Source organism: Microcaecilia unicolor, chromosome 1 (genome assembly GCF_901765095.1).
Source record: "Microcaecilia unicolor chromosome 1, aMicUni1.1, whole genome shotgun sequence".
Taxonomy (NCBI): domain Eukaryota; kingdom Metazoa; phylum Chordata; class Amphibia; order Gymnophiona; family Siphonopidae; genus Microcaecilia; species Microcaecilia unicolor.
The window spans coordinates 185,624,944-185,650,183 of record NC_044031.1 but is presented as its reverse complement, the minus strand read 5'-3'; the positions used below and the strand labels follow the sequence as shown (position 1 = coordinate 185,650,183).

The window sequence follows — 25,240 nt, the reverse complement described above, 5'->3', positions numbered from 1 at the left end:
AGAATAAAATTACACAACATATTCAAAAGCATGGATTAATGAGACAAAGTCAACATGGATTTAGTGAAGGGAAATCTTGCCTCACCAATCTACTACATTTCTTTGAAGGGGTGAACAAACGTGGATAAAGGTGAGCCGGTTGATATTGAGGCTTATTTTCAAAGCACTTAGCCTCCCAAAGTTCCATAGAAACCTATGGAACTTAGCCTCCCAAAGTGCTTTGAAAATATGCCTCATTGTGTATCTGGATTTTCAGAAGGCATTCGGCAAAGTACCTCATGAAAGACTCCAGAGGAAATTGGAGAGTCATGGGATAGGAGGTAGTGTTCTACTGTGGATTAAAAACTGGTTAAAAGATAGAAAGCAGAGAGTAGGGTTAAATGGTCAGTATTGTCAGTGGAGAAGGGTAGTTAGTGGGGTTCCCCAGGGGATCTGTGCTGGGACCGCTGCTTTTTAACATATTTATAAATGACCTAGAGATGGGAGTAACTAGTGAGATAATTAAATTTGCTGATGACACAAAGTTATTCAAAGTCGTTAAATCGCGGGAGGATTGTGAAAAATTAAAAGAGGACCTTACGAGACTGGGAGACTGGGCGTCTAAGTTGCAGATGACGTGCAAGTGCAAAGTGATGCATGTGGGAAAGAGGAACCCAAATTATAGCTATGTCATGCAAAGTTCCACGTTAGAAGTCACAGACCAAGAAATGGATCTAGGTGTCATCATTGATGATACGTTGAAACCTTCTTCTCAGTGTGCTGCTGCGGCTAAGAAAGCAAATAGAATGTTAGGTATTATTAGGAAAGGAATGGAAAACAAAAATGAGGATGTTATAATGCCTTTGTATCGCTTTATGGTGTGACCGCACCTCGAATATTGTGTTCAATTCTGGTCGCCGCATCTCAAGATATAGTGGAATTAGAAAAGGTACAGAGAAGGGCGACGAAAATGATAAAGGGGATGGGACGACTTCCCTATGAGGAAAGGCTAAAGTGGCTATGGCTCTTCAGCTTGGAGAAAAGGTGGCTGAGGGGAGATATGATAGAGGTCTATAAAATAATGAGTGGAGTTGAACGGGTAGATGTGAAGCGTCTGTTTACGCTTTCCAAAAATACTAGGACTAGGGGGCATGCGATGAAGCTACAATGTAGTAAATTTAAAATGAATCGGAGAAAAGTTTTCTTCACTCAACTTGTAATTAAACTGTGGAATTCATTGCCAGAGAATGTGGTAAAGGCGGTTAGCTTAGCGGAGTTTAAAAAATGTTTGGACGGCTTCCTAAAGGAAAAGTCCATAGACCATTATTGAAGGGACTTGGGGAAATTCCACTTTTTCTGGGATAAGCAGTATAGAATGTTTTGTACTTTTTTGGGATCTTGCCAGGCATTTGTGACCTGGATTGGCCACTGTTGGAAACAGGATGCTGGGCTTGATGGACCTTTGGTCTTTCCCAGTATGGCAATACTTATGTGCTCGTTATTGTGTAACCTGTGGTGACTTAAATATCACTGTATTAGTGCCCTTTAAGTTATGTTAAAGGTCAAATGATGCGATTTATTGCCCTAAAGTAGCTTGATAACTTCCCCTTCCCAGTCCTCTTATATGGTTTTAGTGCCATGCCCAGAAAATAAGAGTCAAAGACAAAAATCTTTCCCTGAGCTGAGCTGGGTATTTATATGAACCCAGATTTCCCTCCAGGGACTGTCTCTTCTTTCCTTGTCAGTCAGGAAGAAAGGCACACTCCCTGTTTTGGAATTTCTAGCTAGAAAAAGATCAGAACATTATCTGTTCTGGTAGAGCATGGAAGATTCCAGCACTGCTCATGGACTGAACCTGAATGGCCTCTGCAGATCTTTGTATAGTACAATGTTGACCATAGGCGGTCGGTGGCCCAACTGTTTGGGGAGGCTAAAGGGGGCGGGGTTAGGGGTGGGGCCATGGGAGGAGCTTAAATCCATAATTGTCTGATAACACACAGAAAAAAAAAATTCAATTAATACCTTTTATTAAATTTAGATATTAGCTATGTATCATATGTCAAAGAATAAAGTGGTTGCTCAAAGCATATACTAACCACAATTGCTCAACTGCAAAACACTATGCACAACTTTGTGCAAAAACACACTTAGAACCTTACTGTACCATAAATATTACACTAGGCAGAACCTAATACACCAATATACCACCCATACGGAAAATTCAGACAGTCAACAATATGAAACAAGGGATCATAATACCACAATTCTCATGTAGAGCCACAAAACACCCTAATTCATGTTTAATGTGGGATGAAATGCCATAAATAAGTAAAAAATATAAACTTTTAATGTTGAGCATCTGATTCTCAAAGTGGACATATTCCAAACACTATAATGAAAATAAAATGATCGTTTCTACCTTTGTTGTCTGGTGACTGTTTTTCTGATCATGCTGGCCAAGTATCCAATTCTGCTGCTATCTGTCCTCTTAACTCCGTTTCCAGGGCTTCCTTTCCATTTATTTCTTTACTTTCTGCCTTTCTTCTTCATTTCTTGCCTTACATCCGTAAGTAAAAGCTGGGTCCTCTGCAGACTCGACTGTCCAGTGGATCCAGCTTCTGCCTATTTTCTCCATCGATGTGCAGGTTTTCTCCCTTTTCCCTCATCTTATCTCCTTCCTCTCTCTTCCCTCCCCTCCATCCATGGCCAGCATTTTTTCTCTCTCCCTTCCCCTCCATCCATGTGTATCTCCTTCCTTTGTCTTCCCTCCTTTCCATGCATGTCTAGAATTTCTCCCCTTCATTCATGTGCATCTCCTTCCTGTCTTCCCTTCCCTCCATCCATGTCCAGCAACCCCCCTCTCTCCCCTGCCCTCCATCCATCCAAGTCCACCAACCCTCTTCTCCCCTCTAGCCATCCATGTCCAGCAACCCTGTTCTCTCCCCTGCCCTCCATCCACCCATGTCCAGCAACCCTTCTCTCCCCTCTAGCCACCCACCCATGTCCAGCAACCCTCCTCTCTCCCCTGCCATCCCCTCTATCCACCCATTCCAGCAACCCTCCTCTCCATGCACATCCAGCAATTCCCTTCTGTCCCCTGCCCCCCTCCATCTGGGCCAGCGGCGCCCTGGGTCTCCCCTTTCCCTCCCCTTGCTTACTATCTGCCCCGCGCCATCTTTAATTTACCTCCGTTGCGTCCCCACTCCCAGCGTTGGCCGCATCATTTCAAAGCTCGCCCTGCTGCCCGTCTCTATTCTCCCCTCGCTCCCTTCGCGACGTGATTCGTTCTGCAGACAGAGTCCCGCCTTCTGACATCATTTCCTCGAGGGCGGGACTCTGTCTGCAGAACGAATCACGTCGCGAGGGGAGAATAGAGACGGGCAGCAGGGCGAGCTTTGAAATGATGCGGCCAATGCTGGGGACGGAGCGGAGGTAAATTAAAGATGGCGCGGCCGCGGGGCAGATATAGTAATAAACGGAGAGGGAGGGAAGGGGACACTCACGGCGCCACTCGCCCGGCTCTCCCCAAGCCTCTTATACCGGGCGCCTATGATGTTGACTGATTTTAACTACATTAATTTGGCTCCTACCCAAAGACCTGGGAATCATGGAGACATCATTAAAAACTATTCAATTCCAAGAAGGGAAGTATTTTGCAAAATTGATGTGACTATCTCTTTTAAAGTTTCTAAGTATTTAGGGAGTATCATAATTGTACTTTTATTTTATTTTTAGGACATAACAAGTTTGAATTTGCTGCTGTGGTCCTGAAAGCACTGTGAATCTCTGATTTGATATTTTTTTCTGGCTGCCTTTATTGGGTTCATTTTCAGGTAAGGATAGAAATTATATTTATCTGAATATATGTGACCTGCTGAGTAAAAAGGTACCAAAAGTGTGGGGTATGTGACTTTTAACATCAGAAATTACAGACCCCAATTTAGGTACCTTTTAGACCATGAAAAACATCTCTCACTCTCTCTGTCTCTCTCACACTTTTTTAAAGAAGCTATTTCAGTGCACAGTTCTCATCTGTAGCAAATAACTATCTTAAAATAATAATTCATGCTGATTGCACTGTGATCACTCATTGACCTAAATCACAGTGAACTGGTCAGATATTTTGTTTTTAAATTAGATTGTCTACTTGAAGGGTTTTGCTGCATTAATTGTGCCTGCATAAAAAGCTAGATTTGGGGAAAAGCTGCTTATTTGGTTTCTCCTGGGATGTAGTGATGTTAATCTGTGTTAGTGGCAGGTAAAGTGCACAGCTGTTGTAAGGCAATACAATTCATATGTGGCTCTGTAAAACAACAGGATGTTCTGAATATCAAGTGGCTTCTTTCTTGACTTCATCCCATCTTGTATTGATCTCACCTCTTTTATTTTTTTATGGACCAAGCTCTCTATTGAGTTAGGCATGAATGTGATAATACTGTGTCTCTTCAGATCCCCATTAAAAACCTGTTTGGTTAAGCAAGCATTCCCTACCTCCTTCCCTTTAATCCCATCCTTTGTACTGGTAACAACCTTGCCACTCTAGATAAAGGCCACCCTCCCACCTCTGATATTCAAAGCTATATAATCAGCCAGACATGGCTGCTGGCCGGTTAAGTAGCATATTGGCACCTAACCATGGATATTCAGTGGGAGTTAATCGGTTATCTCCTGCTAAATATCTGTGGTTAGTGGCTAGCTACTAACCGGCTATATCGTATGACGTAACTGGTTAGGGTGGATATTCAGCGCTTAACTAGCTATATTCATTGATTAAAATAGGCTGCATAAATAGGAGGCCTGTCTTTAACCACTAAAATGTTAACTGGTTAGCGCTGAATATTGGTTTAACCAATTAACTTTTTAGTGGTTAAAAAAACTCTGGATATTTAATGCCGGTTGCCGGAAACAGCCCGGCATTGAATATCCAGGTTTAACACTGGTGGCGAAGGGCAAAAGAGCTGCCCGACGGTGGCTGACTATCAGGCCCAAAGAGTACATCTAGATGCTGTAGAATATTGGATAGCCTTCCACGGTTAATGGTTTTGTAGTGTTGCTTTCTTTTGGAAAATCAGTAGGGTTAGCAGAACTACAAGCTCAACTTGTCTCAAACATCTAAAGCCTGTTATCAACCCTATTTGCAGTATCTCCAAGCTCAGTTTAGGGTGCAGAAAACCCAGCCTACAAACATGAAAATGCACTATACTAGTCACTGAGCTGCTGGGCCAGCCTGTGTATGCATCTTGCCAACTGCAGTCAGAATTCTTGTTTTAAAAAATCTCCACCATAACTTCTTGTTCTAAAAAATCTCCACCACATTTCCTCACCAGATAAGTATCATCCTGTTGACTGTAGCAGTCCAATTCAGCTGAGATTTCTGATGGCAAGACTCAGTTGGAAGAAGGAGAAACTTATTTTCTCTAGCAATTAAAATAAAAATATGTGATTTAAATAAGTGGAATCACCCTTAGTTTTGTTCCTGATATCGGCTGATCTATTAATCTTGTTTGGGTAGTATTGGTTACCACCAGGCTACCGCTGGAGCCCCTACTGCCTCCTACATAGGAGGCAGTAAGGACTCCCCCAGGAAATGGCTGCATGGCAAGTGTTTAACTTACCGCACGGCCATTTCCTTTCTTAAAAGAAAAAAAGCCTTTTACCAGTGGCAGTAAAAGGGGGCCTCAGCATGCGGCAGACCCACGCCCTTTTGCCACTGTTTGGTAAAAGGACCCAAAAGTCAGGACACCAAACCTGAGGGTAGTAAAAGGCTGTCTTAACTTTATCCACAGTGCTATATATAGATAGCAGCAGAATATCACCATTATCTATGTAGTTCATGCTGGTAAACTCTGAGTAAATACATTCAGTGCTTCCACCTTTGATAGCGGCATGGACAGATTAAATGCTGTGGCCGCATTAAGAAAAAAACAAACAGTGATGGCTGTGTTTGAATATTGACTCAAATGGATGAGGTTATACAGATCACATCTGATCCTTACCCATCTGTCTGCAGAAGAGGGATCAGAAGACAAATGCAGATGCAGTCTTCAGGTTATCTGTTGTACTCGGTGGTAGTCGAGTGTGTATTAGATGCAGACTGTCCCTTTAGTCCTGGATTATATGTAATTGGCTAAAGCCCCTTGTACTGCAGTGCAACCAGGATTTAAAGACAAAGGGCCTGATATTCAGCCTGTGGCAGGCAGTGCGTTTGCTGTCGGCCACCAGCATTAAACCCAGATATTCAATTCCGAGCCATATCCGGCGACAGGCATTGAATTCCTAGGTTTGTTTTGGCCACTTCAAAGTAACCGGCCAAGAAGGACCGCTGACTGATTAACTCGCATCTCGGTCATTTTCAGAAGCTGATAACTTGTTATCGCCTCTCAAAATGCCTGGTTAGCGTTAGAAATGAAGCTGGCGATATTAGGGGCATTCCAGGAGTGTGACCAGTTCAGCCCCGATATTCAGAACTTAACCAGCCAAGCTTAATGGGCAAATAAGACCACATAAATTAAAAGTCCTATCTTTGCCCATTAAGCCATGTCTGGTTAAGTCTAAATATTGACTTAACTGGTCAAGCAGTAGCTGGTGTTGGAAGAACCAGATATTCAATGTCGGTTCCCAGAAACGACCTGGCATTGAATATCCGGGTTGAGCGCTGGTGATGGGCAGTCATAGTGCTGTCCACCACTGGCTGAATATCAGGGAGGGGGGGATAAATATTTCTGTGCTTGTTATGTGGGTGTTATTTGGTCTGCTTAGAATTGTAAGGAAGTAGAAATCCAAAATATAAATATTTGACTCAGAGGACATGATTATATTATGATCATTGCTAAAATAAGTGGATTAAACCTTCTTTCAGAAAAAAATAAAACTGAGAGAAGTTTATTTAGAAGCAGATAGCCAATATGAGATTCTTTTTCTTGAGGCTACTCCCGTGCAACTCCAGCTGAAGGATACATAGAGATGTTTGGTCCTGTGCTTCACTGCTCCCTGCCTCTCCATATGAGCCTCCTGCCTTACAGAGAATAGTGTTCAGGGTCTTGCAGGACAAATGAGAGGCTTTGCCTTATATTATGCATAAAACATAAGCAAGAGAAACGAGAAACAAAGACCACAAAGGTGGGTGTGGTAACATGAACAAGGGCTGACCCAGAGCCAGATAAACTGGAGCCACACAGCGGGTTACGGTGAACAAAACTATTTTTTAAAGGTGTAGGGGGTCCTGTTCCATTGACAGGTGGGGAGAAAATAAACACATTAGTCCTTAGATGTAAGAATGCCCTTCCGTGGCCTGCTCCTGCAGGGCCACGGCTTGTACTACTGTCTCTCAGCATGGCAACATACTCCGCTTGGCTCTGGTCTGGCTCCCCAGAGTTACCAGTACAATTTTTAGCAGTTAACATAGGATAGTCTGGGTCCGGCTCGGTCAAAGAAACAAGTTCACAAGGTTTTAAGTTGGACTTGGCCTACCTGACTATCGTGGTTGCAATTCACACATACGTGGTGGAGGTATATGCAGTGGGGCTCCATTGCTTTACCGTGAGCCTCCTCAACCTAGCTGAGCCCAGAGCTTCTATACGTCCTGGACCACGCCCTCCCAGCTCCTCACTTCCGATGTCATTTCCCCCCTGGATGGGAGGGAATATGAGATTTAAGGTGGTTCTGCCACTGAGAGTTAGTGTCATTGAGAGGAAGCAGTAGCTTCCTATACACTCCCTCACAGAGAGGAAATACATAAATTGAGCAGGACTTCTTTTTTTTTTTTCTCAGTGAGCATCTTGCACACATCATAGGAACTAACTCTATGGGTGCTGAACACCCCCAATACTGAGCAAGTGTTTTCATTTTGTCCAGCGATGAGTAATTTTGTGTTGTGTTTAGTACCCCCAATCATTTTGAAAAGTTGGCACCTATGGTGTGAATGGTCACATATGTAAGTTGCGTGCACCTGGATGTACTTATGTACACCACGTATGCAGCCCCAGCTATACCAGGTGTTTCAGCAAAGTTTGGTTGGAGATGAGAGAAAAAGCTGTGGTGCTCTTCAGTTAGTTTCAGAACTTTGAAAGAAGATATTTTTAGTGCAGTTATGAGCACTCAGAAAAGAATCCCTTTAGGGGATAGCAGTTTCAGGGTTTTTTTGGAAACAAGTTTGCATTTTTAAGTTGCAGTATATTTATCCCTTTATCTGATTCAGTGGACTGCCTTTGTATTTTCTTGCTTTTTTTCCCTATGACTCAGAGGTCTGCACCCTTTGTGAACTGTATACAAACTGTTTTACAAAATCATTCCAATTAAGATTTTTCTTAAGCTGCTTAAACAGTGTATTAATAGCCTGGCTTAATCAGAGTGGCACAACTAAAAGCTGCTTCCACCAGTCAGTTCCATATGCTTACAGTTGCCCTTGCAATGTAGGGTAGCTGGTGTCATATTTCCTATGTCAGAAGGAAAGAAAGGGAAGCATGGAGGCATGCATTAGGGAAGACTTTTTTTTTCCTCATAAAAGCACAGTGACTTGAATGCATAGAATTTTAAAACTATGACACTGCAAATGCTTCTTGTATTCTGATAACCCACCATAAATGTGGAATTTATTTAACTCTCATCATAATCAGAGCAACATAGCCAGAAACCAAGTCCTCCCTGATTTTACTTGAGACACTGGGGCTTATTTCCTCCATTGTCTCCATCTGAATTCAGGTACCAGAAAAAGCCAGATGTGGATTTATGGTATGTGAGAGATCTGACTCCTAGATAAAGGAAAACAGAAGTGAAAAGACAGGATATCTGCCTTTATGTGCAAACAGAGAGAAAGCTTTGTGAAACCTTATGAACTGAACCACTAGTATAGGGTTACCATATGGCTCCAGAAAAAGAAGGACAGATTGAGCCAGTCTGGGTTTTACTTCCATTGCTTTCAATGGAACCAAAACCCGGACTGGATCAGTGTGTCCTCCTTTTTGTGGAGCCATATGGTAACCATACACTAGTATGAATTTGTTCATCGGGGTACCTAATTCTGTGTTGATCTGAGTGGAGGAGTAGCCTAGTGGTTAGGTGCCCTGGGTTGTGGACCTGGGAACTGAGTTTGATTCCCACTGCAGCTCCTTGTGACTCTGGGCAAGTCACTTAACCCTCCATTGCCCATGGAGTGGAGGAATAGCCTAATGGTGTACAGTGGGCTGAGGTTCTGGGAAACTGGGTTCAATTCCCACCACAGCTCCTAGTCATGTAATCCTCCATTGCCCCAGGTACAAATAATACTTAGGGTGTGAGCCCATTTGGGACAGAAAGTACCTGTACAGATATTGGTGTGTGAACCACTTTATGCCTATGTGTAGGCTTGAGCAGTATATCAAATGTGTTAAATAAAGAAATACACCTTCTCCAATTCTATAATGTAGCACTGGCAATCTAATGGGCAGATGATCGAAAGCCCCATGCTGTTCCAAACAGTTCATCCTCTGATTTTTTTTCCATGCTCGTTCAAGTTTTCTGGTTTGTGTTTTGAGTTTTTTTAGTTTGTCGTTGAACCATGGTATCGAGTTTTGTCTTCTTGATATTCTTGTCTTTAAGGGTGCTATTTCATTTAGTACGCTACTGCATCTATCCTCCCAGTGATTGAGATAATGTATGGAGTCAGTTTGTGTTGTCCATCCGTTGTCATATATCTGTTGCCAGAATGTTTGCGGATCTATTTTCCCTCTCGTAGTGTAAGTTGTTCTGTTGTACGATTTAACCCTTTCTTTTGCCAATTTAGGGATAGGTTCAGTTTGTAGTGGTCGGTCCAAGGTGTTTCTGACCATTTGATGTCTGTTATTAATAGGTTATGATCTGTGGACAGTTTGTGTGATGATAGGTCCAGTGTGTGACCCTTGATGTGGACGGCTTGCATGTGAGGCCATTTGAGATAAAGCAAACACCCACAGAAGGTGATCTCTCCACAGGGGAACCAAAGACAGGCAAAACAAACAGTGGATCCAATAAAAGTCCTCTCCCAATGAGTGTCTTCCTGAACAAGGTCTTTATTGAAATCTACACGATTGGCCATTTGAGATCCCAGGACTGTAGGAAGTCTCTGCATTTGCGTGCATTGGCAGAGTTGGGGTCTTCTAGGTGGAAGTTTGTCGCCTAGTATTAGTGTATTGGAGTTGTTTACACAAGTGTTTGAGATGAAATCCATAAAGATAGGCTTGCTTTCGTTCCAGTTACCTGGAGGTCTGTAAAACAGAACGCAGTTCAGTTGATCGAACAGGGATTTGTTTTGAATTCTGAATGAAGCCATTTCTAGTTGGGGTGTTATAGACTTGGCAGTGGTTTCAATAGTGAATTGTTCTCGATGGATTAGTGATGTGCCTCCTCCTCTCTTTTCCAATCTGGTCCAGTGAGTGATTTTGTAACCTGGAGGGCATAGTTAAAGGATTATGGGGTCCTTTTGATTGTGGATCCAAGTTTCATTGACGAAGATAAGATCGATTTTTTCTGAGTTAATCCAGTCTGATATTGTTGTTGTTTTGTTAACTATGGACCTAGCATTAATGTAGCCCACTTGGATAGTTAGGTATGGGGCTACTAGGTTTGATGTTAGTGCCTGATATTAGGGGTGGTACTGTGTTATCTGGCTCTGCACGTAACACAATGCCCATGCTGCGTTAAATGACTGCTTTGTGTGATAAATACAGGACAGATTCAGGGCACACCCCCTATATTTAGCGCACAGGCTTTGCACTTAACACACACTAATTTTTGTATTTGCATTAAACGTGAAGTAAGTGCAAAACTTACCACAGCATAGTGATAGAGCTCCAAAATGTGTTTGTTTATAAAATTCTTCCACAAACCTGAAATATTCAGAACTGGAAGGGCTGAAACACAGCACATCTCCACAGAAGATATGAATCATTTCTTAGATTGAGAACCCACTAGCAGTGGCGTAGCCAGACAGCCAATTTTGGGTGGGCCTGAGCACAATGTGGGTGGGCACAAAATTTTCTCTCTTCCCCCCCCCCCCTCCCAGCCAAGCATCTGTTCCCTCTTTCTACCCTCCTCACCCTCATAGCCTATTTCCCTATACCTTTTACCTCCCACCACCAGCATCTTCCTGTTCCATCTCTATCCCCTCCCCCATTGTCCAGCATTTTCCCTTTCTCTTCCCTACCATCCATTGTCTATCTTCTCTCCCTGGATCCATCTTCCCTCTTTCTCCCCTCCCCCGCTTGTGCATCTCTCCTTTCCTCACCTCTTCTCCACCTTCTTCATGTCCAACTTTTCTCCCTCTCTCTGCCTTGAGCCCCTGGTTTAACATCTCTCTTCCCCCCCCCCCCCCCACCATCTCTCCATCCTTCCTTTCCCTCACCTCAATGCCATGTTCAACGTTTCCCCTCTCATCTCTCCCTCCCTTCCACTTTCATGTCCAACACGTTTTTTTCTCTCATGCCCTTTCCCTCCCTCTTCCCATCCCACCCATATCCAACCATTCTCCCTCTCTTTTTCCCTTGCAGCATCTCTCCATCCCTCCCCCTACCTGTCTCACTCCCTCATCCCAACAGTGCTCCTGTCTCTCCCTGACCCCCCCCCCCACCAGCACACACACACACACACACCAAACCTACCACCCGCCAGCATGCTGTAGGTTTTTTTTCCCTCCCTTTCCCCAGCCACCACTCACATGCTGGCTGCAGGCCTTCTTTCCCTCGGGCCCTCCCTCCCCTTCGGGCAGCGCCGCAGTCTACCTGTACAGGAAAGCTGCATGGCACCGGGTCGTCCTGCCGCTACGCTGCTGCCTTCCGCTCCAGTCATCATCTTTCTGGCACAGCGATCTTCTGCTGCTTATTTGCAGCGGATCCGCGCGCTGCCAGGGCTGTATGCTGCTGCGACTGCTTCCTCAGCGCTGGCCCCGCCTTCTTGAAGAGGCGGAAGGCGGGGCCAGCGCAGAGGAAGCAGTCGCAGCAGCATACAGCCCTGGCAGCGCGCGGATCCGCTGCAGATAAGCAGCAGAAGAACGAGTAACAACTCTGTGCCAGGAAGATGATGACAACGGAGCGGAGGGCAGCAGCGTAGCAGCAGGACGGACCCGGTGCCATGCAGCTTTCCTGTACAGGTAGACTGTGGTGCTGCCCGAAGGGGAGGGAGGGCCCGAGGGAAAGAAGGCCTGCAGCATGCACCGTTGCTGGGTGGGCCTGAGGCCAAAGTGGGTGGGCCCTGGCCCACCCGTGGCTACGCCCCTGCCCACTAGAGACAGAGAAAATACCTGCAGATAATAATATATGTAAATTGCTTTGGTTGTACCACTGAAAGGCGGTAAATCAAATCCATCAAATCCATTTACCCTTTAGCCTTTATCATTTTAGCTATAGGCAACTTAACCATTTATATGAGCTGAGATGTGAAATTTTGGATAAATACATACCTCTGAATATACTTTCTGTTGAATTGTACTGCTTTATGTTCCTGCATAAAGGCTTGTAGCGAATTGTTTGCTGTTTTTTTTTCTTGTTTTTTCAAAAAACAGAATTAAAATATTTGAATAAAAGAAAGAAATGGATGGGTTGGTGAAACTTGCTGGAATCTCAGTGCTTTGGCAAAGCAGAACTCATTCCCCTAGTGGACACCTTTAGGGCTTTGTTATTGGCATCCTTATTTAAAATCTTGCTCAGTGAGCTGTTGTTCAGGAGATGAAATGCCTGCTATGAATTAGCGTTCGGGGGGGGGGGGGGGGGGGGGTTGCAAACAGGCTGTAAACATGTTATTACAGATACCTGTGTGAACCATAAAATGTGGAACAGTTTTTCTACCATCTGCAAAATAATTCAGTTAGCATTAAAAAGACTTAACATTCAGTCTGTTTAGGAGGATATTAGCAGAGAAACATCACTGTTACTTCTCTCTTATACCTTTCTCCTGACAGCAGTATCATAGTCTTGTCTTTTTTTTTTTTTCTCGTGTTCAAGCTGCTGACATCGTTATAACTCAAAGATAATCTCTGGGCTTCAGTCTCCATATTGTTCTCTTTAACTTTTCCTGTGTTGCAGAGAACTGGCTTCATCTGGACTCTGTTCCTCATCAATCAGAACAAATCTAACACACCTTTTATATAGTGTCTAATGTCAGGTTCATAGTGCATTGTGACAACTTTCCTGTAACATGCATGGAGCTGCTGTAGCCCTCCCTTTGCTTTTAAAATTACAAAAAAGACAATTCTATAACCTGGTGCATACATTTTGTTGTTGTTTGTTGTTGTTGTTGCCAGAAGAAGTGCACAATCTGTAAATTGGCTGTGTTTCTTTCTGCAGTTGCTTTCACATTTGCAGTCACAGCCAAATAGTGTGCTAGGCTGTTCAATGGTGCTCTGTTTATAATTGTCTTTAAACAGTACAAGGGATCTACAAGTACAGTTGAAATTGAGACTCCTGAGGCAGGCGCATTGCACGCCAAAACACAGGACCATGTCGAGTCTTGAAATAAATTGTTAATAGATTTTATAGATCTCTATGGACTGTATGGTTTTTAGTTGACTTATCGTTGGATACATTTAATATATATCCTTTGGTTGGCACTTCATTGGTCAGTCCCATTTTGTTCCGTTTACTCTCCTTCCAAGGAAGGAGGAACAAGTCAGTGGTGCATAAAATAGTTTATTGAAGAGAGACCTGACTCGGACAAGTTACGGCGACTGCCTGCATCAGGGGTCATCAAATTCTTCAAAAAAAGCATCTGAAAAGCATGTGAGCTAAATAACTCGTTCCAAAGCTAGGGGTGGGCATTTAGTACACTATTAATGTGATTAATTTGTTTTTTAATTTTAGCTACAATTACATTTTTTAATCGTTATCAAAATGTTTAAATCCTGTCTGTAGTCCAGCATTGCTTTCTCTCCCCTGCCTATCCTATTTTACCTTGCCTTAATATTGCAGAGGGAAGGCATTGGCGTCAGTTGCAAGTAACATGTGGGAATTGCTGTCAGAGACCCAATGAAGAGCCAGATAAATGTGTGTGTGTGTGTGTGCGGGGCCTGATGGACCTGTATGCTGGGGGGGGGGGGGGGGGTTAGCAGCAGGAGAGGAGAGAAATGGGTGTCTGTGTGTCAGGGGTAACGGATTTAGCAGCAGAATGGGAGACATGTATGTACCAGGGGCGGGAGGGGGGGTCCAGAGCCTGAGGTGAGGGGGCACATTTTAGCCTCCCCCAGCGCCGCTGACCCCCCCCCCCCCGCCGCCGCCGCCACCACCACCAACAACTTTGATCCCCCCTCCCGCCGCCAACCCTCTTGACCCCCCTCCCGCCGCCAACCCTCCCCCGCTGCCGCCTACCGAGGTCCTCTTCTTCTGGCGCAAGGCTTCTTCATTCTGTTTCTGTGAATCTGACGTCCTGCACGTACACGTGCAGGACGTCAGATTCACAGAAACAGAACGAAGCCTTGCACCGGAAGAAGAGGACCTCGGCTGGCGGGGATTGCGGTCCCCTGCCAGCAAAGGTAGGCGACGGCAGCAGCGGGGGAGGGTCGAGAAGGTCGTCGGCAGGGGGGTCCAGGGCCAAATCTACTGGGGCCCAGGCCCCCGTGGCCCCAAGTAGCTATGCCACTGGTATGTACAGGGGAAGGATGCAGCAAGAGAGGAGAAATGTAGGTACCTATATGGAGGAGAGGGGGAGCAATGTGCTGTGGGAAGGAAGTGTGTGTATGCAACATTTCATTATATTCAGCAAGTTTAAATGATTTCCATATAATGGGAATTTGCTATTACTAAGCCATCCAGCCCAGAGGTGTGACTAATCACATGATTAAAAATTTTAATACCACAATTAATTTTGATTAATATTTTTAAGCGTTGCCCACCCCTAATTGAATAGCATTTTGTGAAGGATAATCGGCCACACTGAGCATTTGTTCAAAAGGATGTTTAGGTCAACGTTAAAAAAAAAATTGGAAAAGCATGTGCCCAAAATACATGCCGTGATTAAGCATGATTAATCGTACGATTAAAATATTTAATTGCATAATTGATTGCGGTTAAAATTTTTAATTGTTGCTTGCCCCTACCCAGAGGCAATTGGAAACACTATGCCAACTGCTGTGGATTGTAATAGTGCTGCACATGCATCCAGAGAAATGTTCTCTTCTCTCAGCATAAAGTGCTAGGTTCTGTTCTATGAATAGTGCATCTAAATTGCTTGGCATGTGACTATCGGGGTGAAATCCAAAATATAGAACAGGAAAAGTTCTCTACGATGACGAATCACAGAAGGCAAAAGTAGAGACTAATAGACGATTCACCACTGGAGACGTGAGTCCAACAGTCTTTATTATATCAAAGATAACGACCCGACACAGGCCGTGTTTCGACGCTAAAAAAGCGTCTGCATCAGGGGTCAATAAATACACCAAGTAGTGAATGCAAAATGAGGAGTCCTACTTGTATGTGTGTTGTCAACTCACTAATCACATAGCACTAAACAGAAAATGCTGGACACAAACTATCAGAACTTTTGCTCTGATAGTTTGTGTCCAGCATTTTCTGTTTAGTGCTATGTGATTAGTGAGTTGACAACACACATACAAGTAGGACTCCTCATTTTGCATTCACTACTTGGTGTATTTATTGACCCCTGATGCAGACGCTTTTTTAGTGTCGAAACACGGCCTGTGTCGGGTCGTTATCTTTGATATAATAAAGACTGTTGGACTCACGTCTCCAGTGGTGAATCATCTATTAGTCTCTACTATCGGGGTGAATACATGGGTGGAGCAAGGGACTGTCATGGCAGTGGCGTACCTGAGGTATTTGACACCCGGGGCCGATAATTTTTTAACACCCCCCTCCAAAATCCTGTATTATACATACTGAGAATGCAAAACACAACAAATGTCATTCAGGACCTACAGAGCAATTCTACCATATCTTAAGCAGTAACCTCTACGAGTCACACAAGAGTGTACCCAGGAAAAGGCAGCATCTTAAACATTGCAGTGAGCAGTAGAACATCAAACATCTATTGTAAAACTAAACCAGCCAGAATAGTACAGATCATCGATCCTGCATAGTCAATGCCAACAGAAAACCATGTCTTTTTCACAGACACAGATACACCCTAATCCACTATAGAATAAGTAACCACAAACTGGTTTTAATCATTGTGAGCGGTAAGACCTGCTAGTGAGCATTAGCAGTATAGCAAATTTTAAATAAAATATAAACTAACAATATAAATATTTAGACAAAAATTAAACTGAACCCCAAGAAGGCAGAGTCTGCATACAATGCAACACCACAGAAACAATGATAGTGATGTATGTCCCTAGTACTGTGCAAAATATAAAGATAAAGCGGGGTTCACGCTCTCCACAGCAAACAAACACAACAAGGAAATGGGGTGGAGAGGGCCCAATGTCAAGAGATCAGTCACCCCTGAAGAAGGCTGATATAGCCGAAACACGGACCGTGTTGGATCCCAATAAAGGTTTTTCTGGAGCATCTTACCCTTGTATGTGGTGACTGATCCCTTGATATTGGGCCCTCTCCACCCCATTTCCTTGTTGTGCAAAATATAAAGATAGCAGATGTAAATTTGAAAAAACTAGCAAATACCAATCCCGACTTTACAAATTAACAAATAGAAATAAAACAAATAAGGAAAACAAGACAATACCATTTTATTGGACTAATACATTTAGCATTGAGAGTTCAAAACCTCCTTCCTCAGGTCAATACAGTATACTGCTATTACAGTATCCTGTCCTGACGTGCGGAAGGGGGTTTTGGTCTCTGAACGTTAGTCAAAATATATTAAAATTAGTCCAATAAAAAATTACCTTAGTTCCATTTTCTATTTATAAACATGTATTAAAACAGCTACAATAGTACTTTAACCTAAAGCAGAAAAAATAAAAAATCTTTTATTTACCTTTGCTGTCACTGGTTTCTGCTTTCCTCATCTTTTCACTTTCTCCCTTCCATCCACCATCTGCCCCTTTCATCCAGTGTTTGCCGTCTCTCTCTCTCCCTGCCCCTGCAATCCAGTGTCTGGCTTCTCTCTTTCTGCCCCTCCATCCAGCATCTGCCCTCTTTCCTTTCCATCCAGTGTCTTCCCCTTCCATCCAGTGTCTGCTTTCTATGTCTCTGCCCATTCCATCCACTGTAAGCCCCTGTCTGTCCTCTCTCTCCCCCTTCCAACCATTGTATGCCCTCTCTCTTGCTTCCATCCTGGATCTGCCCTCTTTGTCTCTGCCCTTCCATCTTCTGCCATTTCTCTGTCTTCCATCCAGGATCTGCCCTTTCTCTCTCTGCCCAATCCATCCACTATCTGCCCTTTCTCTCTCTCATCCATCCATGGTCTGCCATCCCACCCTCTCCCTTCCATCCAGGATCTGTCCTCTCTCTTTCTCTGCCCCTTCCATCTACCCTTCCTATCCCTTCCATCCAGAATGTGCCCTTTTTTCTCTCTCTCCATCTGCCCCTTCCATCTACCATGTGCCCTTTCTCTCCCTCTTTCTCCCTTCCATCCAGGATATGTCCTCTCTCTCTCTCTCTCTCCCCCTTCTATCCACCATCTGTCGTTTCTCTCCCTTCAATCCACAGTCTTCCCTCTCTACCTCTCTTTCTCTGTCTCTCTGCTCCTTCCATCCACCATCTGCCCTTTCTCTCCCTTCCATCCAGGGTCTGCCCTCCCTCTCTCCCCCCCTCTCTGCCTCATCTTCCATCCAGGGTCTGCGCTCTATCTCTGCCCTTTCTTCAATCCACTGTCACAGTCTGCCCTCTCTCCTCTTCCTTGTTGTCTGCCCTTTCTATCCTTTTTACCGGATCCATTGCCCCCCCCCCCCCCCCAATGCTGCTGCGTCTTCTCCCGCTTCAAACTATCATCAGAAAAAAATAATAAACCAAGATCGCGGGGCCTTACCTACTCATGGCTGCTGACTGTGCTCCAGAACTGGAAATGACGTCAAAGAGGTGGGATCGGCAGCCACGGGTAGCTTAGAGTAGACCCTTCTCTTCCTGCTTTTTCTTACCGCTACCGTTGCTAGTCTGCTGGGTGAGAAGCAGCAGTGGCGGTGTTGACAGCTTGACAGGGCTGGAGGAAGGCGCGGGACTGTCCGGCCAGAGGAGACGGAGAGGCAATAGCGGCGGCAGTTTGGCAGGGGTGGAGCAGAAGAAAGGCAGGGATGACGCCCAAATGGAGGGACTGGAGCAGCGGGAGCAGAGCACCCCCTGCTGATTTGCACCCGGGGCGGACCCCCCCCCCCCCCTTGGTACGCCACTGTGTCACGGGCATGTTGGTGAATGACGTACAAAACTTATAGAATACTATCAGAGAATACTATAGAGAGGTATAACTAGCAGAAGAAAAGAGATGTTGATGCCCCCAGTACCGGGTGTTAGTGAGGCTCCATTTAGAGTATTGTGATCAGCTTTGGAGCCTATATTTCCTCAAGGACATAAAAAGACAAGGCGGTTCAGAGGAAGATGACAAAAATGATATAGGGTTTGTACCATAAGGCATATGAGAAGAGACTGGAGGACTTGAATCTGTATACCCTAGAGAAAAAGAGAGAGAGAAGAGATATGATGCAGACATTTATGTACTTGAAAGGTATTAATATACAAACAAACCTCTTCCAGAGACACAGGGGCAGTAGAACTAGAGAACATACATGGAGGTTGCAGGGAGGTAGACTTCGGTGTAACATCAGGAAATATTTTTTTCACAGAGAGGGAAGTAGAAGCCTGGAACACCCCACCAGGAGAGGCAGTAGAGTCAAAATGGTGAGTGAATTCAAACATGCATGAGATAGACATGGGATGCCTAAATAGAAAGAGGATGGCAATGCAACATGGCTGTTGAGGTGTTATGTTGGGCAAGAATAGAAGGAACTAGGGCTGAATCCAGACAGACGTCTAAGGTCTGTGTCTCACAAATGGCAAAAGACTGAAAGATTAGCCAAATCCAGCGTATGGGAACCAAGGCCGATTCCGGACAGACATCTACGGTTTGTGTCCCACAACTGGCAAAAAGCAGGTGAAGCTTTGGCAACTCCAGTGTCGTAGATCACTTTATTATTACGTGCTGCGAGTGAGGGTGCTGTGCATCTCAGGGGCGAATACTGTCAGCAATACTTGGGATATGATGTTTGGTTACCAAGACACTATCCTATTTGGTTGCCTATATGGTTGGCATCGTGGAGACCTTACAACCAGTGTTTTAAGTAATGAGTGACTGTTGCTGCACAGAGTGGCAGGCACAGCTCTGGTCAACCTTATTGGGCAGATTGCATGGACGGCTTATGGCAGAATAATAACACACGATTAGTTTTCTTTTGTTCTGTATACATTGCATGGAATAAAAACCCGAGAAATAACAACAACAACAAAAAAAATAGCACTGCAAAAACGTATTTAAAATGTTTCAAAACAGAGTTTATGTTTGCCAAAAGCGGCCAATTATCTTAACTCCAGAAAATATGTGACCGAAGAAATAAGAGTGGCAGCACGTCCCAGTTATTTCCCATTAAACATTCTTCAGATGACCTCAATAAAGCAAAGGAACCTGCAAACACATTTCCACTGTCCTCATTCCAAAAGAACTGGGACATGCAGCCACTTTTTATTTCATCAGAGCATATTTATTTATTTATTTATTTGTTGCATTTGCATCCGAACAAAAAAAAGCAATACTGGGCCTTCAAGACTGAGACAACAGGAGTTTTTATTGATACTCTTGTTGTCTCAGTCTTGAAGGCCCAGTATTTCTTTTTTTGTTTGTGTACTTTCTATGTATGCTGTTTACCCTCTCTGTTCGGTTTGCATTTGTATCCCACATTTCCCCACCTATTTGCAGGCTCAATGTGGCTTACATAGTGCCGTAGTGGCAGACGCCATTACCGGCATGAATAGATACAAAGTGAGGTTATGATAGACTAATGATCAGAATTGATAGACATATATATAACTTCTGAAGTTGAAATAAGTAGCCACTTTTTTATTTAAAATAATATATTTCGATAAGTTTAAATGATGGGCAGTTATCCACTGTTTAGTTTATACAATTAAAATTAAAGACTTGAATGTATGATTATAATTGAGATGGTGAAGTCAAATGATGCCCTTTATGAATATAGGAATATATACAGGGCATTTTCAAAAGAGAAGGGTGCCCAAATCGGCATAATCAAAAGCCGATTTTGGGCGTCCTCAACCTCAGTCTGTTGCGGGGACGACCAAAGTTCACTGGGGCGTGTCGGCACCGTAGCGAATGCAGGACTGGGGCGTGATTAGGAGATGGGCGTCCTTGGCCGATAATGGAAAAAAGAAGGGCGTCCCTGAAGAGCATTTGGTCGACTTTACTTGGTACATTTTTTTCCCACGACCAAGCCTCAAAAAGGTGCCCAAACTGACCAGATGACCACCGAAGGGAATCGGGGATGACTTCCCCTGAGTCCCCCAGTGGTCACTAACCCCCTCCCACCCTAAACTTTTTCAGTTGACGACACTCTTAGTTATGAGCAATTTTTCATGGCACCCCCCTCCCCCGGCCACATGGGTCTCCGTACCACTCCCTTCCCTGGCCACATGGGTCTACACACCACTCCCTTCCCTGGCCACATGGGTCTCCGCACCCCCCCCCCCCCCCCCAGCCACATACAGTGGTGGAAATAAGTATTTGATCCCTTGCTGATTTTGTAAGTTTGCCCACTGACAAAGACATGAGCAGCCCATAATTGAAGGGTAGGTTATTGGTAATAGTGAGAGATAGCACATCACAAATTAAATCCGGAAAATCACATTGTGGAAAGTATATGAATTTATTTGCATTCTGCAGAGGGAAATAAGTATTTAATCCCTCTGGCAAACAAGACCTAATACTTGGTGGCAAAACCCTTGTTGGCAAGCACAGCGGTCAGACGTCTTCTGTAGTTGATGATGAGGTTTGCACACATGTCAGGAGGAATTTTGGTCCACTCCTCTTTGCAGATCATCTCTAAATCATTAAGAGTTCTGGGCTGTCGCTTGGCAACTCGCAGCTTCAGCTCCCTCCATAAGTTTTCAATGGGATTAAGGTCTGGTGACTGGCTAGGCCACTCCATGACCCTAATGTGCTTCTTCCTGAGCCACTCCTTTGTTGCCTTGGCTGTATGTTTTGGGTCATTGTCGTGCTGGAAGACCCAGCCACGACCCATTTTTAAGGCCCTGGCGGAGGGAAGGAGGTTGTCACTCAGAATTGTACGGTACATGGCCCCATCCATTCTCCCATTGATGCGGTGAAGTAGTCCTGTGCCCTTAGCAGAGAAACACCCCCAAAACATAACATTTCCACCTCCATGCTTGACAGTGGGGACGGTGTTCTTTGGGTCATAGGCAGCATTTCTCTTCCTCCAAACACGGCGAGTTGAGTTCATGCCAAAGAGCTCAATTTTTGTCTCATCTGACCACAGCACCTTCTCCCAATCACTCTCGGCATCATCCAGGTGTTCACTGGCAAACTTCAGACGGGCCGTCACATGTGCCTTCCGGAGCAGGGGGACCTTGCGGGCACTGCAGGATTGCAATCCGTTATGTCGTAATGTGTTACCAATGGTTTTCGTGGTGACAGTGGTCCCAGCTGCCTTGAGATCATTGACAAGTTCCCCCCTTGTAGTTGTAGGCTGATTTCTAACCTTCCTCATGATCAAGGATACCCCACGAGGTGAGATTTTATGTGGAGCCCCAGATCTTTGTCGATTGACAGTCATTTTGTACTTCTTCCATTTTCTTACTATGGCACCAACAGTTGTCTCCTTCTCGCCCAGCGTCTTACTGATGGTTTTGTAGCCCATTCCAGCCTTGTGCAGGTGTATGATCTTGTCCCTGACATCCTTAGACAGCTCCTTGCTCTTGGCCATTTTGTAGAGGTTAGAGTCTGACTGATTCACTGAGTCTGTGGACAGGTGTCTTTCATACAGGTGACCATTGCCGACAGCTGTCTGTCATGCAGGTAACGAGTTGATTTGGAGCATCTACCTGGTCTGTAGGGGCCAGATCTCTTACTGGTTGGTGGGGGATCAAATACTTATTTCCCTCTGCAGAATGCAAATAAATTCATATACTTTCCACAATGTGATTTTCCGGATTTAATTTGTGATGTGCTATCTCTCACTGTTACCAATAACCTACCCTTCAATTATGGGCTGCTCATGTCTTTGTCAGTGGGCAAACTTACAAAATCAGCAAGGGATCAAATACTTATTTCCACCACTGTAGGTCTCCCTTTCCCTGCAGCCCCATCTTCCCAGAAAGTCCAGCACACCATAAATCTAGAATACCTCTGCCTTCCCCAAATCCAGCATCACTATCTACCTTCCTTCCTGTAGGTCCAGGATCACTGCCGCTTCCTTCATCTTGCCTGCCACCGCTGCAGTGCTTGCAGCTTACATTTTCAGGCTGTCCGTGATTCACACAGGCAGGCACTCCAGGGCCTTCCCAGTCTGTCGCATCTGGCCCTCTCTGATGCAGCTTCCTGTTGTGAGGGTAAAGGGAAGTCCCCGCAGTGCCTATGTGAATCACGGATGGCCCAAAAATGTAAGCTGCAAGCACTGCAGTGGTGGGGGGGGGGGGGGGGGGGGGGAAGAAGAGGTGGGAGAGGAAAAGTAGGGAGTGACACTGGATTGTGGGCAGTGGGAGGGAGGTCAGGAGGAGCTACGGCACCCCTAAGAGTTTGCTGTGGCACACCAGGGTGCCAAGGTGCACAATTTGGGAAACGTTGACTTAGGGTAATGGAGGATGGCTGTTCCCTCTTATAACATACCCCAGACTGTTTGAAATTAAATTATGCAATTTATGTAGGTTGTAGTAGTGTTTTCTCAAGTAAGCCATTCATGAAAGGACTTGATGGAGACCAAACAATATTTTAATCAGGGCTTTTTTTTGAGGGGGTACTTGGGGGTATTGAGTACCGGCACCTTTTCCATTGTCTGCTAAAATTGACCCATGGTCCCTAAGTTTTAATGAAAGAGCTCAGGCTCTACACACCAATTCTGCCTTGTCATAGATTCTGTGACTGGTTGCAGGGGGCCTGGATATTATGGGATGGGTCCCTCAGTGATCACCCCACTCCTGAGTACAGGCACCGTTTTCACTAGAAAAAATGCACTGGTTTTAATGTTCCTGTGACATACTGTGAGCCAAAAGATCAATAGCTCACTCTTTCCATCAAGGTACATACAGTATGAGCATTGCTTAAAACAGTGACCATGAAATCCAGTGCATTAATTTAAACCTCTTTTAGACTTTGATCTGTATAGAATTTTTGGTAGGTTTGTAAGAGTTAGAACAAAGAAGGGAATGAGTACTTAGCAAATATCTGAAGTTCTTTTCTGCTTTTATTATTACACTAGGAAAAAATGCCCGTTTCAGAACGCAATGAAACGGGCGCTAGCAAGGGGCCCCCTCCCTCCGTCCGTCCAAGGTACTTGCCTTGTTCGCCACAGTTTCCATTTCGGCCCTCGAGTGTCATAGCTCCGCCCTCGACGTCATGACGTTTTGATGCGAGGGCGGTGCAGACACTCCAGGGCACACCGGACATCTCGGGCGCCTCAACTTCCGTGGAGGCTTCAGAACGTTGGGGTTGCCTTTTATATAGAGAGATATGGATTTACAATGTAAACTGCTCTGATGGTTTTCCCTTAGGGTGGTATATTAAGTTACTTAATAAACTTGAAACCTAATTTAGGTGTTAGAAGTTACACCAGGTTTCAATTGGTGTAAATCCTCTCACCTAAAAATTGGGTGCAGATCCCCATGCCAAATGCTAGTATATAAACAATACCCAATACGGAGCGGTGTTTATAGAATAGCGCTTTTCTGTGGCGCCAAAAAGTCCAATATGCATAATTTGCTTTCGTGGATATTTTGTAACGGTCAATTTGTCACTGCAGAAGCTCAGAGTTATAAAGTCCTTTTTCATTAAGAGATCTGTTTTAGTTTTATTAGCTAATTCCATTGGTCTGTTTTTCTTTTTGATTAGGACTGTGGTGCTGCAGGGTTTGAGAGACAAAGAGAAATTCAACTTAATACATTTCCCCCAAGCTAAGAGCAATTTACCAGGCACTGGATACAGTTTCTCATGCTATCTCTATTTATAATTCTAACATGATGTTATAGAAGTAATGTTTATGGATTTGATAACCATATGCACACAACCAACTACTACTACTTATAATTTCTAAAGCGCTACTAGACGTACGCAGTGCTGTACACTTGAACATGAAGAGACAGTACTACTAATCATTTCTATAGCACTGTTAAGACTCTCATAGACTTATTACTGTAAAGCCATGATATCTTAGAGTATAACCTTGGCACACCAATCACACCTGAAGTCTCTATTATTTTTCTGAAGTCTCTTTTATTTGAATAAATCACAGATAATTTACTCACAGACAGATGTTAAGAAGTGCTGCTCCAGGGCACAGAGACTCCTTACTCTGAGAGCTGTTGGAGGTGGAGATCTGAGGAGAGGTAGCCTTATTGCAAGGGAGAAAGATAGTTGAACAGGTAAAAGTGGTTCAAAGCTAGGTGACTGGAATGTGTGATATCTCATTAGGGAAGAGATATTTTCAAGGTAAAAAACCAAGTTCGTTTCAGGGAGTTTCAGCAGGACAGCTGTCTGGGCGAAGATGGTGCATGCCCCATGTCTCTAACAAGATGGTGGAATGCCTCATGGCTGAAGGGTCAAAGGGGTGTTGAGGCCTCACACAGGCTCAGGGAGCAGCAGATACAGACCAATGGGGACAGAGCCTGCCATCGGGTAGCAAGGGGTGGTCCTAGAGGATGACTCTCGATTGGAGCGAAAGGTCCTGGCTAAACTCTCAGGACAGAGATAGTAAGAATGACCAGGAAATGATAACAGGAAGGCAAAAGAGCCAAGCTTGGCATAGAGAGAGAGGAGGTCTGGGCAGCTCACAATAAAACATGCATAATAAAATCATGAATAGAAGACTCTATATAACAATCAAGAAACTAACATAACATGCTTTTTACAAAGGTGTGTCTTCAACAGTTTACAGAACTGCAAACGCATCTTACTACTACACAGTCCTAAAGTGCCAGATAAAGTATTCCAATCCTGTGGTGCTAATGAGGAGTTCATAAACACTTCTGTGTTTTGTAACATTTCCTGAGGTCACTATTATGTTTAAAAACATTTTTTGGTACTTTTCAGTAGACAAGTGTGCAGCACATTGAATTGTCTGACGTTTTAATTTGCCTCTTCGTTTCAGCGCTTAGAATTATCCCAC

At 44.3% G+C, this 25,240-nt stretch overlaps 1 protein-coding gene across 1 annotated transcript in view; it reads left to right on the top strand.

Moving 5' to 3' along the window:
- RNF152 (ring finger protein 152) overlaps positions 1-25,240 on the top strand; it is a 103,642-nt gene that overhangs the window by 39,991 nt on the left and 38,411 nt on the right. The window contains exon 3 of the mRNA XM_030203174.1: positions 3,715-3,812. The gene's annotated coding sequence lies outside the window, so the exon portion shown is untranslated. The remainder of the gene's footprint in view (positions 1-3,714; positions 3,813-25,240) is intronic.